The sequence below is a fragment of the Somniosus microcephalus genome, chromosome 4 (assembly GCF_052327205.1).
Source record: "Somniosus microcephalus isolate GS21.2 chromosome 4, FLI_Smic_1.0, whole genome shotgun sequence".
NCBI classification, from domain to species: domain Eukaryota; kingdom Metazoa; phylum Chordata; class Chondrichthyes; order Squaliformes; family Somniosidae; genus Somniosus; species Somniosus microcephalus.
The window spans coordinates 328,486,891-328,505,445 of record NC_140990.1 but is presented as its reverse complement, the minus strand read 5'-3'; positions in this window follow the sequence as shown (position 1 = coordinate 328,505,445).

Sequence of the window (18,555 nt, the reverse complement as noted above, 5' to 3'; positions counted from 1 at the left end):
TGCCCCGTGTACGTCTTCAAGACAATCTTTGTATCTCTCAAGGGTATATGTGAGAATAGCCGCTTGTAGTCCCTTCGGTTTATGACTGTTAGGGCTGATCCTGTGTCCAATTCCATTTTCACTTGGACTCCGGCTATCTTGAGCGTGATCCAGATAGTTTGGTGATCCTCCGTTTTGATCACATTATGTAGTTTCAGACAACCCAGCTCCTTGCTTCCGGAGTCTGTATCACTTTTCTGTTCATCTGAACTACTCTCCGTCACCTTATGTACGTTCTTGTACTTCTCCTGTGGAGATTTCTTGCTGCTGGTTTTCTTTCACGACCTGCCGACTCTTGCTATGTGTCCTACTTTTCCACACTGTCTGCACACTTTGTCCTTGAACCAGCAATCATTATGGTCGTGTGTTGTTCTGCCACAGCAATAGCACTTCACTGTTCCGTATGACATTTCATTTGTGCCATATTCTTGCGGTCTCCGTTGTATCTCTGCAGTGCCCCGTGCTGCTGCTTCCTGTGATACTGCAATGCTGAAAGCCTTGTCCAGAGTAAGATCCTTTTCTTATAGAAGCTGTTTCTGGGTTCCTTCACTTTGAAGCCCACACACAAACTTGTCCCTTAAAGTATCTGCTAGTCCCGTTCCAAACTGGCAGTGTTTCGATAGCTTGCACAGTTCCGTTAAATACTCAGCATTACTTTCATCTTTATGCTGGTTCCTTTTGTGAAACTTAAATCTTTCTGCTATCAGCAGCAGTGTGTGTTTCAAGTGGTCCTGTAGGATTGACACTATGTTTTCAAAATCCTTTTCTACTGGCTTCTCTGGGGTTACTAGGTTTTGTAGTAAGCCATATATTTTTGCACCCATTGAATTCAACAATACCAGCGCTTTCTTGTCATCTGGCACTTCATTTGCCTTGCAGTATACTTCTATGCGTTCGACATATGTCGTCCAATCTTCGACTTCATTGTCGAACGCTGTGATACTGCCACTCGTCGGCATTTTTGGGTGTGGTTAGACTGGCTTAAAATGGCATCTCCCGCGCTTTCCTTTCTTCCCCGCTGCGGCTTAAAATGGCGTCTCCCGCGCTTTCCTTTCTTCCCCGCTGCGACTTAAAATGGTGTCTCCCGCGCTGCTGCCAACGCCGCCCTCGGCGGTCCTCGTGGCAAATGGCGATGCCCTGTGGGTTTCATGCGCTGCTCCTGCGCTGCTGCCAATGATGCTCTCTGCGGTCCTCGTGGCAATGGCAGCGCCTCGCATTTTCCTGCATGCCTCATTCCCCCATTGACGCTGCTCGGCCCTTGAACACCGGCTGCGCTCTGCTCTCTCTCGTCTCTCTCCCCGTTGATGCTGCTCGGCCCTTGAACACCGGCTGTGCTCTGCTCTCTCTTGCCTCTCTCCCCCGTTGACGCCACTCGGTCCTGAACACCGGCTGCACCCTGTGCGCTCTGCCCTCTCTCTCTCCCCCGTTGACGCTGCTCGGCCTTTTTCTGTGCCGCTCGGTCGGCTCTAGCCGCCACTGTCCGGGAAGGGTCTGCACAGTACCTGTTGCCAGCCCATTTTGCTGGACCACCGTGACTGGAAAGCCAAGCCTGGCTCTCGACAGCGTCCCCTGTGGTGCTCAAATCTCCGCTGGATGACTGGGCGGTTGCCCGTGGTCGACGCCCGTGCTTCTGGACTCGACCTCCTTCCACTGTTCTCCAGGAGCGAATCCCTGGGAGGTGATGCAGAGTTGCAGGTAGGTTCGAATCTGCTTGTCACCAATGTTGTGCAGGAGAAATGGTACAACAGGTGTTTACTGAATGAGGGTTACTCTAGAATTAATTGTACAGATCTCTACTCAGGGTTTATATACAGGTGTGGTCACTGCCGGTACTACAGTATACAGGAGCTGTAAAAAGTAGTTCTCTCCCTTAAAGGTACATACATTACAACACTCACCGCTGAATACCTAGCCTCTGACCTGCTCTTGTTGCCACAGTATTTATGTGGCTGGTCCAGTTAGTTTCTGGTCAATGGTGACCCCCCAGGATGTTGATGTTGGGGGATTCGGCGATGGTAATGCCATTGAATGCTACAGGTGGTTAGACTCTCGCTTGTTGGAGGTAGTCATTGCTTGGCACGTCTGTGGCGCGAATGTTACCTGCCACTTATCAGCCCAAGCCTAAACGTCGTCTAGGTCTTGTTGCATGCAGGCATGCACTGCTTCATTATCTGAGGAGTTGTGAATGGCGCTGAACACTGAACAGTCATCAGCAAATATCCCCATTTCTGACCTTATTTTGGAGGGAAGGTCATTGATGAAGCAGCTGAAGATGGTTTGTCTAAGACACTGCCCTGAGGAGCTCCTGCAGTGATGTCCTGGGGCTGGGATTGACCTTCAATCACCACAACCATCTTCCTTTGTGCTAGGTATGACTCCAACCAGTGGAGCGTTTTCCCCCCTGATTCCCATTGACTTCAGTTTTACTAGGGCTCCTTGATGCCACACTCGGTCAAATGCTCCCTTGATTTCAAGGGCAGTCACTCTCACCTCACCTCTAGAATTCAGTTCCTTTGTCCATGTTTGGACCAAGGCTGTAATGAGGCCGGGAACCGAGTGGTCTTGGTGGAACCCAAACTGGGCATCACTGAGCAGGTTATTGGTAAGCAAGTGCCACTTGACAGCATTGTCGATGACACCTTCCATCACTTTGCTGATGATTGAGAGTAGACTGATGGGGTGGTAAGTGGCCGGTTTGGATTTGTCCTGCTCTTTGTGGACAGGACATACCTGGGCAGTTTTCCACGTTGTCGGATAGATACCAGTGTTGTAGCTGTACTGCAACAGCTTGGCTAGAGGTGCGGCTAGTTCTGCAGCACAAGTCTTCAGCACGATAGCCGGGAAGTTGTTGGGGCCCATAGCCTTTGCTGTATCCAGTGCGCTCAGCCATTTGTTGATATCACGTGGAGTGAATCGAATTGGCTGAAGACTGGCTTCTGTGATGGTGGGGACCTCGGGAATAGGCCGATATTGGTCATACACTCGGCACTTCTGTGTGAAGATGGTTGCAAACACTTCAGCTTTGTATTTTGCACTCATGTGCTGGGCTCCACCATCATTGAGGAAGGGGATATTCATGGAGCCTCCTCCTCCCGTTAGTTGTTTAATGGTCCACCACCATTGATGATTGGATGTGGCAGGACTGCAGAGCTTTGATCTGATGCATTGATTGTGGGATCGCTTAGCCCTGTCTATAGCATGCTGTTTCCACTTTTTAGCATGCATGTAGTCCTGTGTTGCAGCTTTCCCAGGTTGGCAACTCATTTTTAAGTACGCCTGGTGCTGCTCCTGGCATGCTCTTCTACACTCATTATTGAACCAGGGTTGGTCCGCTGGCTTGATGGTAATGATAGAGTCAGGGATATGCCGGGCCATGAGGTTACGGATTTTGTTGGAATATAATTCTGCTGCTGCTGATGGCCCACAGCGCCTCATGGATGCCCAGTTTTGAGATGCTAGATCTGTTCTGAATCTGTCCCATTTAGCACTGTGGTAGTGCCACACAACACGATGGAGGGTGTCCTCAGTGTGAGGACAGGACTACGCCTCCACAATGGCTGCGCGGTGGTCACTGCTACCAATGCTGTCATGGACAGACACATCTGCGACAGGTAAATTGGTGAGGATGAGGTCAAGTAGGTTTTTCCCCTCGTGTTGGTTCTCTCACCACCTATCACAGGCCCAGATTGGCAGTTATGTCCTTCAGGACTTGGCCAGCTGTTGTGCTACCGAGCCACCCTTGGTGATCGACATTGAAGTCCCCCACCCAGAGTACATTCTGTGCCCTTGCTTCTCTCAGTGCTTCTTTCAAGTGGTGTTCAACATGGAGAGTACTGATTCATCAGCTGAGGGAGGGTGGTAGGTGGTAATCAGCAGGAGGCTTCCTTGCCATGCTTGACCTGAAGCCATGAGACTTAATGGGGTCCGGAGTCAATGTTGAGGACTCCCAGGGCCACTCCTTCCTGACTGTGTACCACTGTGCCGCCACCCTGGTGGTGTAAAGAAAATAGCCATATTCCAAGAGATACACCATCCTATGAACGGAATTTTGACTTTATTAAAACATGAAAACTGGGTTTAAAAATCTAAAAGCCTCAATGACACAGGCTGCAAAACGAATACAGGCTTCTGAGATAAGATGAAGTGTTAACACAAAAGCTGTAAACACCACACAAGCTTTTGAAATGGGAATTGGTTGTAAATACTAAGACAAAGGTTTGTAGGTTCCTCTATGTCTGAACATTGGAAGAAACACAATAGCAATGCCCAAGTAAAGTGGTAAAAAACACTTCGAACAGAAACACAGAATATTAAAAAGCCATGTGCCTTTGATAAAAGTAACATCAAATGAAAGACAGGAAACATAAATCTGTGGTATAACCATTGAGATAGCTAGAAAACAAGTAAATACTCGGTTGAAGTGTTTTCAATTTACATATTATAAAAAGTACCTACAGAAGACTTTGAAAATATGACTTCAATAGATGACACCAAGCAATCACACTGTGTTTGTGTTGAACTTGGAACACATAGGAGTCATGACATCTGCTTCCAAACAGCTAGGTGATTTTAGAATTGAATGGAAGTCCTTCGATAAAAATGGCATCAAATAGATACATAAGTTATAACCGTTTTTTATGATACGTTTTGAACACCTAAACAACAGACAGGATTCTGAGGCAGCTGAATTGACAATAAAAGTAGAAAGAATTCAATAGAGAATGACTAGAGATAATTAGCTTACATCAGCAGAAAACTTCAAAGAATAAACGACTAAAAAAAAGGTATAAAAATAGAGCTTTTCAGATGGAAAGTCAGAAGTCACTGGAAAGGGCAAGCGTTTCTCAACTTCAGAGGCAGGCTCTGTAAGTTTTTAATTCTTTGAGTCTCGGGGATCAAAAAGGTAATCTTATTTGATTTTGGTGGATAATTTGGATTAGAAATAATAAGAAATGTAAAAATGTACGAAGTTAAGATTTGAGAATAAGGATCTCTAAGAATAAGAAATGTAAGCTATTTGTATTTTGAACTGTTAAAGTCGCAATTGACTTACAAGCTGTTAACTGTATGTCAGCTCTTAAATAAATCTATATATTTTTAGAATTGTCTCAAATAGTATTTCTGTATCAAACTCGCGAACTCAATTTCTGTACACTCTTTTGTGAGGAGTTACAGAATTCTGGGGGACTATTCTGGACACTCATAATATCCAGAAGGTTACAGTCTAGTTAAACTTATTAAAAGTGTTATCTGGAGGACAGTAACATCTTCAGTCATTCCTTTCCTTTAGAGAGAGATAGTCTGAACCTTTAGACCCAATTAAGCATCTTATAGAATTCGGCTATCTCTAACTTTAGTTGAAGGTGAATGTCTGGGGAATACGCCTGATCTGGGGTAGCCCGAAAAGGGCTAGGACTAGTTATTATCCCTTCAGTGGGTCTGTCCTGCTGGTGGGACAGGACATACCCAGGGATGGTGATGGAGGAGTTTGGCTGAAAGGTATGATTCTGTGAGTATGACTATGTCCAGCTTTTGCTTGACTAGTCTGTGGGATAGCTCACCCAATTTTGGCACAAGTCCTCAGATCGTTGGCGAAGAGGACTTTGCAGAGTTGACTGGGCTGGGTGTGCCATTGCCACGTCCGGTGCCAAGGTCGATGCTAGGTGGTCCGTCCGGTTTCATTCTTATTATTTTTCATAGTGGTTAATTACAACTACATGACTGACTTGCTAGGCCATTTCAGAGGGCAGTTAAGAGTGAACCACATTGCGGTGGGTCTGGAGTCACATATAGGCCAGACCAGGTAAAGATGGCAGATTTCCTTCCCTAAAGGACGTTAGTGAACCCAATGGGTTTTTACGACAATCCGATAGTTTCATGGTTACCATTACTGATACTAGCTTTTTATTCCAGATTTATTTTAATTGACTGAATTTAAATTCCCCAGCTGCCGTGGTGGGATTTGAACTCACGTTTCAGGATCATTAGTCCAGGCTTCTGGATTACTAACCCAGTGACATTACCACTATGCTACCTACTGCGGCACCAAGAGCAGGTCAGAAGCTAGGTATTCTGCAGCGACTGTCTCATGTCCTGACTCCCCAAAGCCTTTCTACCATCTACAAGGCACAAGTAAGGAGTGTGATGGAATACTCTCAACTTGCCTGGATGAGTGCAGCTCCAACAACACTCAAGAAGCTTGACACCATCCAGGACAAAGCAGCTGCTTGATTGGCACCCCATCCACCACCTTAAACATTCACTCCCTCCACCACCGGCGTACCGTGGCTGCAGTGTGTACCATCTACAAGATGCACTGCAGCAACTCACCAAGGTTTCTTCAGCAGCACCTCCCAAACCCGTGACCTCTTCCACCTAGAAAGACAAGGGCAGCAGGCGCATGGGAACACCACCACCTCCAAGTTCCCCTCCAAGTCACACACCATTCTGACTTAGAAGTATATCGCCGATCCTCCATCATCACTGGGTCAAAATCCTGGAACTCCCTTCCTAACAGCACTGTGGGGGTACCTTCACCACACGGACTGCAGCGGATCAAGAAGGCGGCTCACCACCACCTTCTCAAGGGCAATGAGAGATGGGCAATAAATGCTGGCCTTGCCAGTGACGCTCAGATCCCATAAACGAATTAATAAAAACACAGATCCCAGATGTCCTGTAGAGGGTGCTGCACTTTATGGATGGTTGGCTGACAGCAACTTGCTGTGCAAAAGCCCACAGAAAGTCTATGGGTAAATGCAAGTGTAACATACGGCCGGCCCCGTTCGTTCGCCGCTCAGTGCAAAACCAGGCCTATTATATCGTTTCACTTTGAATTTAGTGTAAAAAGACCGAGCCCTTCTTAATTTTTCAAATCACCATTTCGCCTCAAATTCTACATAAGTTTTAAGTGCACTACATAATTGTCACCTAAGCATGTAAATCGTTACATATAAAAACAACTTGCATGAAGTGTACAAGCAATCAGAATAAAGGTGCAAAGTAACACTGTGGCTTCATTTAAGTGTTTTTTTGTAAGGTTTACAACATTAACCAGGGAAACAAGATTAATTGCGAAGTCAACCTGATCGTTGAAGAGTTCCATTGATAATTTAATGCTCCTCTGAGGCTTAATGAGAACAACTTTGCTTTTTGCGGAAGAAGGAAAATGTGGCCGATAGAGCCCAAAGTGTCAGTTCAATTCCTTCTCAACCTTGTGCGTAAAGTGAACAGAGATTGCGATTGCATGAAAGAAAGGAAGAAAGAAAAACTTGCATTTATATTGCGCCTTTCAAAACCACTGCACGTATCAAAGCACTTTACAGCCAATGAAGTACTTTTGGAGTGTAGTCACTGTTGTAATGTAGGAAACGCACAGCAAGCTCCCACAAACAGCAATGTGATAACGACCAGACAAACTGTTTTTGTGATGTTGATTGAGGGATAAATATTGGCCCAGGACACCGGGGGATAACTCCTCTGCTCGTCTTCAAAATAGTGTCATGGGATCTTCTACGTCCACCTGAGAGAGCAGACGGAGCCTGGGTTTAACGTCTCATCTGAAAGGCGGCACCTCCGACAGTGCAGCACTCCCTCAGTACTGCACTGGGAGTGTCAGCCTAGATTTTTGTGCTCAAGTCCCTGGAGTGGGACTATGAACCTTCTGACTTAGAGGCGAGTGTGCTGTGATCTCATTAAATGGTGGAACAGGCTTGAGGGGCCAAATGGCCTACTCCTGCTCCTATCTTCTATGTTTCTATGTTTCTACCTACCCAAGAGGAGTTTGCATCTGAGGAAAGGTACCCAGTGCACACCATGGCCAAACTAATAAGGGTGGTGGAAGTTCTAGAAATAATGGACTGGTAACCACACAGCAGGACGGTGACGATTTACCTTTTATTTAACACCTTGTTCATTTGACCCCTGTGTCTGATCCCATTTACCCAGAAGGCTTAATGCAATGTGGCATATGGTAGCCACAGGCTCAAAAAATCAGCCGCTGTTTGAGGTCCAAACTGGTCCCTATAAACTGCAGGAAGGCTCGTGTGGTCCCATTATTTAAAAAGGGAAATAAATCAGACCCTGGTCATTTTCGGGCTGTGAGTTTGACATTGGTTATAGGAAATCTGTTGGAAAGTATTACACGGGATTTGATTTCTGATCATTTGGAGAGTTCCGCAGTGATGAGGGATTCCCAGCATGGATTCAGGAACTGTAGGTATTGCCTCACTAGCCTGTTTGAGTTCTTTGAGGAAGTGACCCAGAATTGTTGATGGTGGTAGTTCCATTGCTGTTGTATACCATAAAAAAAGATTCAATAAACTACCACGTAGATGGCTACTGGAAAATATAGATAATATGAGAGTCTAGACAGCTGTTCATGTTAGATAGGTAACTGGTTAAAATCTCAGAGAGTTGTCATTAATGGGGGTGGATCTGAATGGGGCCTGGTCAAAGTCTCTGTGTTGGGACCATTGCTGGTGTGTTCACAGTGCCGAGTGCGAGGGTCCTTCCCGTGACTGATTTTAACTTTTTTTAATTGATGCTTGTTTTTCATTCAAATATCGTCGGAGTTGCCTTCATATATATTTTCATTTTCATTAATTATATGGATAAGGCATTAATGGAACCATTCATAAGTTCACTGATGACATGAAAATGTGCACAGTAGTGAGAAATTCAGACCAAATCAGCAGGTTGCAGGCTGATTAAGACAAGCTAGTGATATTCTAACAGAAACCCGCTTAAATAACTGAAGTTAATGGACCGGAGTTTCCATTCGATTGCGTTGTTTTTTTTTCAATGCAATTTGCCTGAAATTGGCCAAACCAGCGTAAAGGATCGAGGCACTTCAAGCACAAATTACGCTCGCCATCGAGTTTCCGCCATTTTTGTGCTGGTTTTAAAAAATATCGTGCTGGAAGCCAGCCCGGCCCACAAAACTGACCACGCCCCCAGATTGAATTAATCATCGTGGCGAGTTTATGCTAATTTGTGGGCCTGCGCGGAGGCTCCTAAAATTCATCTTTGTTTTAGCCACAAGGGCAGTAATAAGCACCTTTTAAAAAGTTTATAATTTGCGAAGAAACTAACTACTGTACAACAATGAAACTAGTTAATGGTTCTGTATAGTTTTATTTATGTCGTTTTCACAAATTTAAAAACAGTTTACTCACAGGTGGTGGACTAGACTGTGTGATTAACAATGCTGATTTTTTGTGATAAGCCCATTTTCAGCTGTATTAATAAAACTGCACCAGGTTACCACTCTTAAATATAGCGAGGAATATTTTCTAATGCAAATACAAAAAAAAAATATGTTCTAAAAGGCTGCCTGATTATGCTGGTTCATGGCAGATTTTATGTTCGGCGATATGCAAATGAATTTGAGCGGGAACTTGAGGGGAAAAAAAGTAGCAAAACTAGCGCAATTTTGGGTGCAATTTGCGCCCGGACCGCCGATTGCATGCAAAGTGGAAACTCTTAGCCAATATATTTAACCGTTTCCTTACAGGACCATTGATAGTACTTCTGGATAGAACAGATTGATAAGTGATGGTCTAGCTATTCTTTTCATATTATTTGTATGCTTTCCAATGTCTGAAGGCCACAATTGTCACTCATCACTAACATTCTACATTAACAGTTTGCACTTTGGCTGGCCTTAGCCATAAATATAAGCTTAAATTTTCTGAGTGAGTACCAGCCTCGAAGATCCTCACTCACTGTCAGCGCATATCGGCAAATGTATTCCACTCATAAACTACTAGAATGACCATAGCGATTTTTTTTCCCCTCAATGAATAACCTCCCTCCTGGACAAGATAAAGAAATACCTTTTAAAGGAAGACCCCGTCGCTGTGAGTCAGGAAATAATACCGACAGCAGAAACCCAATAAGAGAGTCAAAGGCCAGGAGTAGACAGCATTCTCATTTCTAAACCTTAGGCAGTCCCTCGGAACCGAGGATGACTTGCTTCCACATTAAAAATGAGTTCTCAGGTGACTGATGAGTCCAATGCGGGACCTACAGTCTCTGTCACAGGTGGGGCAGATGGTGGTTGAAGTGGCGGCTGGGTGGGGTGCTTGGGTTGACGTGCGCTCCTTGCGCTGCCTGCGCTTGGCTTCCGCTTGCTCCCGGTGAAGAGACTCGAGGTGTTCGGCGCCTTCCCGGATGCTTCTCCTCCTCTTTGTGCGGTCTTGGGCCAGGGATTCCCAGGTGTCGATGGGGATGTTACACTTTTTCAAGGAGGCTTTGAGGGTGTCCTTGAAGCGTTTCCTCTGCCCACCTGGGGCTCTCTTGCTGTGCCGGAGCTCCGAGTAGAGTGCTTGTTTTGGGAGCCTCGTATCGGGCATGCAGACAATGTGACCCGTCCATCGGAGCTGATTGAGCGATATGTCACATATTGTTAACAGTATTGAAGAATTTTAATATACTTTTTGTTTTTTCAAGTGAGATCTAAGGAGTATATTTTTGCTGTTTGCTAATTTTAAGTACAATAAGCAGACACTTCCTTTATACAGGAAACTTTGGTTTAACCGGAGGTTGTATGTCTGGAATACTCGATCTAATCGCAAAAACCAGGAGCCGTTTTCTATAAGTTTTTTTAGATCTCGTTCTTTTTTTTTCCCAGTCAGGCACTGCAAGGTCTGTAGCTATAGCAACAGCTCCAGCTAGAGACGCTTGCAGCTGCAGCTGACTCTTTAGAAGCTGTTGCTAAGCAACAGTGTTTGTTGTCAGATACGGAGATGAAAACCTCCGTATGCTTCAACATTAATTTTGTATGTCCGGCAGTTTTGATAGATCGGCAACACGCCGGTCCCGTCGGTGCCGGATATCACAAAGTTTCCTGTACTTGCAGTGTTTATTTTCTCTTGCAAACAGTGGAAAATATATCCCATGCTTGTTGTGACAGTGACTGAACTGCTACGTGTGTTTGTTTTAAAGTACAAATGAATATATATTTTACCTTTAATTGATCCACGGTGTTTACTATTCTCACTCCTGTACCCAGTGTCTTCTTTCCTCCACCCGCCACTCGCCTCCCCTCCCGCCCCCTCCGCCCGGTATGCTAGTTTTTAAAAACTTATATCATACATAGATTTAGCTTGTTAGCTGCTCACTCTCCTTCATGCGACTGTTCTCGTTTCTGGAATGTGCAGTTACATGTGGCACTCTGTTAGTCTGTGCTTCCGAATATCTCTATTCTGATAGACGATGGCTTGATTTGTGCTAGAGGCAGAGAAAAATGTATTCCTCCGCATAAATGTTGCATTTCTATCCATGTCCAATGTGTGCTTTTAGAATAATGTGCTAATAATAATGCAATCTAAAGGAGTTTTTCATTGCATGTGTTTCAGTGCCCCCCAATATGAGTGAAACCCATTGGCATTAATGGATGATTAGAAAGTCTGGAATGAGAAAGGGACCATTCAACACACCAAGTTCACTCCATCCAGAGACCATGTATGATTATTCTATTATTGACTTCATCATCATCGCCACTTGTTGATCCGCTGCTTTAGGAAACATTTTCAAAAGTCAGGGGGGGTGGGGGGAAATTCATTATAGCACAGGAATGGGCAGTAACTTCAGAAAAGTTTGAGATTTAGCGGCAGGTGCTAATGAATCATGCTGCACGCAAAATTCAGTCTCATTGCACGAAGAAAGGACTGAAGCGCTAAATCAAGTGCTAACGGCCTAGCTCAGTGTTGCTACACTCAAAGCGCTAACCATTATCAGGTGCAGTCTAATCACAATTCATCATTGCCACAGGCTCTTTCCAGTTCTAAAAGGGGAGGTTCATTGATGCTGCAGAACCTCATTCTCAGCCTTGCTGGCTGTGAACCTGTGTCAGCAAGCAGGAGCAGGCCAAGCCCAAGGAGCTGGACAACTCAAGCAGGTGTCATAATGGCAGATCCACGCCCCAGGGAGAGAGCCCACAGATGCTCGGACCAAGCATTGGAGGAGTTGGTGTCTACTGTGGAGAGACGGAGGGCGGTGTTCTACTCAGCAAGTGGCAGGATGCCCTCGCCGCAAGTCTTCCATGCCATATGGAGGGAGGTTACCCAGCATATCTTGGGCAGCACTGTGGTCCCCAGGACCCACACACAGTGCAGGAAGAAATTTAACAACCTCACTTGGGTGGTCAGGGTGAGTCAATGCCTCAACAAATTTTACATACCACCGTCTGAAACACAGTCTGCACACACTGGCCAAAGCACCATACCCTCAGCACTCGCCCATCAACAATCTCCACCTATCATCACTCACACCCACATCTCACACCTTGCACACAATGACAGCTATTCAACTATGGCAGGCACATCACCCAAACACATTGCTCCACACTCACTCAGTTTCTCTTGCAGGCTAAGGTGGCTCACAATAAGAGGGAGCAGGAGTGCACAGGCAGGGGACAAGCCGACACCCAACTACTGTCTGTGCTGGAAAATAGAGTGCTGGATATTATTAGGCACCAGGTGGTGGGCACCGTGGCCACTGGTGACATTGACCCCTTTGGGGACAACAACGGTATGTTCATCCCTACTCCTTCTTCTCACTTCCCACTTCCCCCTCACCCCACAAGCCTTTCGTAATTTCCAGCTAATCATGCTGTATGCATGCATTTCTCCCTTCCTGCCCCCCTCCCCTCACCTTAAACTGACTATTGCGCTTTTTTTGCTTTCAGTTATGAACAAGCACCTGAGCAGCCTCTCCCTGAGGGCACCATTGAGAGCGAGGCGGGAGAAGAGGAGGAGGAAGAAGACACCGTGTCTCACCCGCAGACACCAGTTCAGATACTGGCACTACGCATTCTTTAGAGGCTAGTATAGTAGCGGGATCTGCACAGGGTGTTGCACCGGGAACGAGGGTAGCTTGGGGGCCAGCTCCCTGGAGGGCGAGTTCTGCTGCACAGGACTCAGATGAGGGCCTTGATGGGGAGGTCTTTAGAAGAAGGGTGATGGGCATGCACACGGAGATGCGAGGTGCAATGGCAAGGGTGCCCGAGAGCCTGTGGGCAATGATAAGGAGCATGGAGGAGTCCACCTCCAACATTGCACAAATCTCTGTGCACACCATGGAGCCCATTATTTCCAGTGTGCAAAGGATGGCTGACTTCCAGATAGACCGTGGCGACCCAGACCTCATGACGCGTGTGATGGGCAATCTGGCAGATTCCATTGCAGCACAGGCGGAAGCGACGCAATGTCTTAGTGCTGTAATGCAGTCTATGGTTGGTGCCATTCAATCTCAGACTGCTCTCATGCAGTCTCAGCTTGATGCCATGCAAGCTCTGACTGCTGCCATCATGGCTGGGTCTACCACCGTCAACCAGGGCTTTCACGGTGTCGCAGCAGGCCAGTAATCTGTGCTGCAACAGATTGCTGAGGATGCTGAGGCGCTGCCCCGGGGGAGTGGCAGTGGGTCAGTGGAGCAGGAACCTGCTGTCCTGTCTCAGGAGGACAGCATTCCTGCTCCCACCACTGGCACTCCTCCATTGCCCTTGTCGCTGCCTGTCATCCAGCCAGCCCAGACTGCTGCCGCCCATGCTGAGGTAGTGCAGTCTACAACTGGGCCTTCCAGGCCCAGAGCTGATCGAGGGCATCCTGCAAGGCCATCTGAAGTCTCCCGCACGGACACGCAGCAGCCCTCTACCAGCCATGCTGCAGCCACTGGGCCAACACTTCGTAGGAGCACTAGAGTAGGCAAAGGCACAGTAACGAGAGGCACTAAGGGATTGCACAAGGGTGAATAGTTAATAATAAATAAAAACAGAAGATGCTGGAAATACTCAGCAGGCCAGGCAGCATCTGTGGAGAGAGAAACAGAGCTAACGTTTCAGGTCGATGACCCTTCGTCATAACTGGAAAAAGCTGGAGATCAAACAGGTTTTTAAGCAAGTGCAGGGGCAGGGAGAGGGGGGAGGGGAGGAAAGAACAAAAGGGAAGGTCTGTGATAGGGTGGAAGGGAGGAGAGATTAAGAGACATTAAGAGAGGTTAAGAGATGGTGCAAGGCAAAAGCAGATGGTAATGGGACAAGTTCAGAAACAAAAGATGGCTCTAGATGAAGTGTAAATGGCAGAATGAAAGATAGCTGGCATGTGGGAGAGAGAGAAACAAATAAATGGGAAAAAAAAGAATAGGGGCAGAGGTTATGGTCTGAAATTGTTGAACTCGATGTTGAGTCCAGAAGGCTGTAAAGTGCCTAATCGAAAGATGAGGTGCTGTTCCTTGAGCTTACGTTGAGCTTCATTGGAACAGTGTAAGAGGCCGAGGATAGTGAGGTCTGAGTGGGAGTGGAGCGGAGAATTAAAGTGACAGGCGACTGGAAGCTCGGGGTCACCCTTACGGACTGAATGGAGGTGTTCTGCAAAGTGGTCACCCAATCTGCGATTGGTCTCCCCAATGTAGAGGAGACCGCATCGTGAGCAAAGAATACCGTATACAAAATTGCAAGATGTACAAGTAAATCACTGTTTCACCTGGAAGGAGTGTTTGGGGCCCTGGACAGTGGGAAGGGTGGAGGTAAAAGGGCAGGTACTGCATCTCCTGTGCTTGCATGGGAAGGTGCTGGGCGAAGGGGAAGGGGTGTTGGGGGTGATAGAGTAGTGGACCAGGGTGTCGTGGAGGGAGCAGTCCCTTCGGAATGCTGAAAGGGGAGGTGAGGGGAAGACGTGTTTGGTGGTGGGATCACGCTGGAGGTGGCGGAAATGGCGGAGGATGATCCGTTGAATGTGGAGGCTAGTGGGGTGAAAGGTGAGTGTAGTGTATGTACCCATCTACCTTTAAGAGAACTATTGTATGTAACCGTTCACCTTTAAGAGAACTATTTTAGGTGTGGCACTGCTTTGTTTGGCTTCTGTATACGGTAATACCGATGGTGACCACACCAGTATATAAGTGTTGTGCCAGGAGTTATTGGGCAGATTCGCCCTGACCTTCGAATAGTAAAGTCCTGTTTTAAGTTACTCTTGGAGTCTGTGTATTAATTAACTAAACAACCCACAGACTTTACAGTGGCGACGAGTCCGATCGTACCCTGCGGCAACAATAATTCCGAAGCAGTTAACGAGTGTCGAGAAGAGGCAACCGCCCTCGTCATTCTGCTGGGAGAAAACTCGAGTCTGCAGAGCTGGGAAAGGAGGAAGAATTCAGAGACAAAGACTTCCATCAGCAACAGGCACTGACTGTCCCTTCTGCCACGGTGAGGAGTGAGCCGATCAGCACGAGAAGCAAGGCGGCCACGGTGACTGTGAGTAAGGGAAAAGTAAAAAGAATAACCGGAGGATAAGGGCGGTGCACTCGACCACGGTCGAGGGGGAAAGGAGCCGGACAGAAGTCGGGCCCAGAGGCGCTGAGACTGGGGCAGCGTGGAGCAAGGAAGCCGCGGTACAGACAGGCTGGGGACGCAACGGCATCGTGAGACAGCTAGACCGCGACCGGCGAGAAAGGCCGGGCAGCGACCGAAGCCACGAAGCGCTGCGACCGGGAGCGTAGGCGCGGGAAGATATAAAAGCTCAGCCGCAGCCGGGGAGGGAAGCACCGGACTGCGAGACGGCTGGGAGAGGCGTTTGGGAGCCGAGCGAGCGGGAGAGGCAGAGCCGACCAAGGGAGACTGCGCGAGAGCCAGTCCAGCGGCTGAAACTGTTCTCCGTCAATGGGGTGTACCCAGCGCCGGTAGAGCCGAGCGAGCGGGAGAGGCAGAGCCGACCAAGGGAAACTGCGCGAGAGCCAGTCCAGCGGCTGAAACTGTTCCCCGTCAACGGGGTGTACCCAGCGCCGGTAGAGCCGAGAGAGCGGGAGAGAGACCGAGCCCGAGCAAGGGGAACTGAGCGAGAGCCAGCCCAGCGGCTGAACCTGTTCGCCGTCAATGGGGTGTACCCAGCGCCAGTTGCCTTGCCGAAAAAAGGGAAAGCACTGAAGCCGACGCGCAGGCTGTGAATCTGAAAGCCAGCGGCCGTCGTCTGTGGGGGAAAGTGTACCCCTCCCGCTAGGGAAGAAACGCGGGAAGCCGCCATTAGGCGGGGAAGAAGACAGAAGCGGGAAACCGCCATTGAAGTGGGCGGGGAGAGAAGATAAGTGCGGGAAACCGCCATTTACGCGGGAAAACCGCCATCTTAGAAAAAAAAAATAAGTTAAAGAAATAATTCGGGGTGTTATCAGAAAGAGAGGAAGATGCCTAAGCGTGGTAACATCAACGATTTTAATGCCGAGGTAGAAGACTGGGCCACGTACGTGGAACGCATCGAGATCTATTGTGAGGCCAATAAAATAGAAGAAGACGACAAAGCTATAACCTTGCTAAACTCGATGGGCGCGAAGACATACGGGCTCTTGAAGCATCTACTAGCACCAGCTAAACCGACGGATCAGACTTTCGATGATATTGTGGCTGTTCTGAAGGATCACTTGAACCCCACACCGTTGATGTTGGCGGAACGATTCAAATTCTATGCGAGAACGCAACGGAAAGACGAAAGCAACGCAGAATACTTGGTCGAACTGCGTAGACTAGCGAAATACTGCCAGTTTGGAGGGAATCTGACAGAGGCATTGCGAGACAAGTTCGTGTGCGGGTTGGCAAAGGAAGGAACGCAAAAGCGACGACTCGAAGAGAACGACCTTACACTTGACAGGGCTGTCCTTATTGCAGCATCGCACGAAGCCGCAGCGAAGGGAACTGCGGAAATGCAGCTAAAGACAGCAGCACTAAGTGTGGATCAAATTACCTCGACAACAACAAAATGCTATCGTTGTGGGAAGACAACACACGACCAGAACCAATGTTGGTTTAAGAACCAGGAATGTAGGAAATGTGGCAAACTGGGTCACATAGCTAAGGTATGCCGGTCAGGGAAGAAGACCAACAACCAAAGGACCAACAACCAAAGGAAGCCATCACAGGAAAAGTACAACAAGGTACACAAGGTGGCTGAGAAGAGTTCAGACGAACAGAATTCAGACTCAGACCCAAACGGCCAGGAGCTGGGTAGTCTGAGAATTCACAATGTGAGTAAGGAAGCTGACCTACAAACTATCTGGGTCATGCTAAAAATAGCTGGAATCCAAGTGAAAATGGAGTTGGACACTGGATCAGCTCTATCAGTCATAAATCGAAGGGATTACCACCGGCTATTCTCACATATACCCTTAAGAGATACCAAGTTCGTATTGCAGACATACACGGGGCATAAAGTATACCCCATGGGAAAGATAAGAGTCAAAGTGAGAGATAGGGGTAAAGAACACCCAAGAATGAACTTATATGTACTACATGAGGGAGGACCACCACTTCTAGGACGGGAGTGGATCAAGAAAATAGACATGGAATGGCACTATCTAAAAGCCATAACGAGTGAGGACTCGGGGCAGACAATCAGCTCAGATTCTGAAACGGATGACGATAAGACCAACCCAAATATGAAAGACAAGGCTGAAATGGACTTGCCGATGAAGGTTGGAAAAACAAAGGCATGCATAAAGGCTTATGCTCCAGAGAAGAACAAAGTTTCAGAACAGAACTCCACCGAACAACGACAACCTAGTTTGACAGAAAATTCTGAGCCTGTTCAAGTTACGGACATATCCATGACGGAAAAACACCGAGCTCGGACTCAAACTTATTTCAAATTACGACAACAATTAGAACAATTGAGTTACCGTCTCGTACAAGAGATGAAAACAATGAAAAAGTTCTATGACACCGAATGGGAGAATCTGGAAAGACAACAGAAGCAGCTAGCTCAAGCAGAGAGCGACCATAGAGCCATCGTGACCAATTACCGATCACATCTCCCTTATGCTGTTCAGGAGTTAGAATATTTGCAGGAAGAAGCAAATGAAGAGGAATCTTCAGGAAGCCAGGATTTTATTCCAGTTCTTCTCTACGACTCCTTACAAGCAGAGTGTGAGAAGTTGAAAGAACAGTATGAACAGGCCCAGGCTACAATTCTGGAAGGGGTTAACTCGGCAACCTCCGAAAAGCTAGTTTCAGTGGAAGCATATGAGCAACTGAAGGTTGAACATGAGCAAGAAGTCCAAAGGCTGCAGGAAATTCTTGATGAGCTCAAGGCCAAGACAGACTCAGCGGTAGAAGTTCCATCCATAGATGAGAAATTAGAGGTGAAAGACATGGCAGAACATGAAAGACAAGATGTACAAGAACTCATAAAAATATTAAAGGAAACCCAAGACAAATATGAGGCGGCAATGACCGAGATTCAACAACTTGAAGAACAGATTCAACTGGGAATCCGTTCAGTGGAAGAAAAGGGAACTGTAAGAAACACAGAGACTGTAAGAATGGCCTCTGAACATGAGCTAGAGAGCATCAAGGCGCAACTTCTCCGAGCGCTGGAAGCCAAAGTACAAGAGGAAAAGAAGGTGAAAGCATTGGAGGAAAAGGTGGATGAAATGGTGAAGACTCTGACCCACAGTGTTCCCGTGGAAGAGTTAACGGTCAGCCAACTCCTTCATATGCTGAAGGACAAGACTCTACAATGGGAACAATCT